The sequence below is a fragment of the Eimeria maxima genome, genomic scaffold (genome assembly GCF_000499605.1).
Source record: "Eimeria maxima Weybridge genomic scaffold, Emw_scaff950, whole genome shotgun sequence".
NCBI classification, from domain to species: domain Eukaryota; phylum Apicomplexa; class Conoidasida; order Eucoccidiorida; family Eimeriidae; genus Eimeria; species Eimeria maxima.
In genome coordinates, this window is record NW_013564044.1 from 5,552 (window position 1) to 8,051 (window position 2,500).

Here is a 2,500-nt window from a genome sequence, read left to right on the forward strand (position 1 = left end):
TAAAAAAAAAAAAAAAAAAAAAGAAAAAAAAAAGCCCCCCCTATTAATTATTATTTATTATTTATTATTATTATTATTATTATTTATATTATATCCTTATTAATGCATGCATGCATGCATGCACTTACCTTGCTGCAATCTTTTTATCTCTGTCTCTATTGGTGTTTGTCTTTGTATAACTTTTTTATATAATAAATAATAATTTTGTGCCTTTGTTTGCCAACCTAATACTGCATGCATGCATGCATATAAATAAATAAATAAATAAATAAATAAATAAATAAATAAATAAATAAATAAATTATATATACAACCTTATTATATACTAGTTAATAACAGTACTAGGAGGAGAATATATTTATTTGTTGATGTAGGGGATCGGGATCGGGATCGTGTGGGATCGTGTGGGATCGAGTGTGGGGTCCTGGGATCGGGATCGGGGATCGGGGATCGGGGATCGGGATCGTACTTTCTGCCTTAAGTGCTGCCCTCTCTGTGACGGTAAGAGGAGACACCTCAATGTGTCTCCTTTCTAGGGACAATGCCTCCTCATCTCTTAATTGCTGTCTCCCTTTCTGCTCCCTGTAGCAGCAGCAGCAGCAGCAGCAGCAAAATAAATAAATGAATAAATAAATATGTGCAAATAATAATTAGTGTCTCCTTTTATATACAACCGCATGCATGCATGCATGCATGCATGCATGCATGCATATTTAGGGTTTAGGGTTTTAGGGTTTAGGGTTTAGGGTTTATAACATACAATGCCTCTTGTGATCCTGTTGTTCTATAAGGAGACTGAAACAGAGCCTCAGCAGCAGCAGCAGCAGCAGCAGCAGCAGCAGAAGCAGCAGAAGTGTCTCCTTTCTGCAGCAGCTTCGCCATTACCCTCCCTCGGGGGCCACTCTCCTCTTGGGGGCCCCTCTCATCTAGGGGGCCCCTCTCATCTAGGGGGCCCCTCTCATCTAGGGGGCCCCTGCTTCCTTTATTGCTGTCTCTTATATCATCTGCTGCAGCAGCACAAGACATAATGTGTGGTGTATAGGCAGCTCGTTGCATGCAGACAAACCCTAAACCCTAAACCCTAAACCCTAATAATCACCTTAAAACCCTAAACAAACTAAGTAAGCAGCTAGATTGTCTTTGTTGCTGCTGCTGCTACTGCTGCTGCTGCTGCTGCTGTGGGGTGTCTCCTCACCTTTACAGGGGGTTGGGGGGCGGAGAGCGAGACGAGCCCCTACTGGGGTGTATAGGCAGGTATTAGGTGTCTCCTTTATTGGGGTGTATAGGCAGCTCACATCCTGAGGTGTATACGCAGCACATACACAGCAGCAAATAGATATAATAATGACGCTGCTGCTGCTGCTGCTGCTGCTGCAGTTTCACGTGCTGCTGTTGCTGCTACAGCAGCAGCAGGAAATAAGAAAGGCGTACCTCCTTGTTGCTGTTAGGGGGGGGGCCCCTAGGGGAGAGACTAAGGGCCCTCCTTGCTGCAGGTACACCTGAAGGAGACAGTTTGCTGCTAATAGGTCTTAATCGGGTGCAGCTAGGCCATTTGCTGCTGCTGCTGCTGCTGCTGATGTTGTTGTTGCTGCTGCTGCTGCGTACTTGCGACGGATATACAAAGGGACTAGTTTGTATATGTTGCTGCTCTTCTTCTTCTTTTGCTGCTGCAGCAGCAGCAGCAGCTGCTGCTGCTGCGTCTCTACGCAACGCAGCCCTGGATGCGCTGTGTCTCCCTAAAGGCTGCTGCTGCTGCTGCTGCTGCTGCTGCTGCTGTTGCTGCATAAAAGAAGGAGACAGTCCCCTTTTATTATAATTATAATTATTATTATGCATGCGCATAGAGGGACGAAGTGTCTCCTCTTGTCCCCGTAAGGAAGGAGACACCTTACCCTCCCTGTCTCCTTCTCTCCCTTTATACCAATAAAAAGAAGAATTATTTAGTGCTAGCTGGTTATACACCCGGCGCTTCTCATAAGAGGAGCTCAGGGGGGTACTGCTCCTTAAAGGGGCCCCAATTTGGGGGCCCTGGGGCCCCTGGGGCCCCCAGGGACCCCCTGGACCTCCCACCGACCCTGGTACACCAGGGGCCCCCAGGGACCCAGGGGGCCCCAGGGGACCTAAGGACCCTATGCCCTCCATTATAAACCCTAAACCCTAAACCCTAGAGGGAAAGATACGGAGGAGGAGAGATGCTGCCTATACACCACAGCAGCAGCAGCAACAGCAGCAGCAGCAGCAGCAGCAGCAGCAGCAGCAGCAATGAGCGATCACCTGGGGGCCCTCTCCCCCCTCCCTCCTTTTCCTCCTTGCTGCTGTATAAGGAGACAAATACACCAATAGATAAATAAAGGAATAAAAAGAAATAAAATAAATAATAAAATATAAATAAAAGGAAAAGAAGAAGAGAAGAAAGAAGAAAAAAGGAGAAAGAAAAGAAGGAGAGGAGGGAGGGAGAGGGGAGGGTAATAAGTATATATATATATATATATTATAAGGA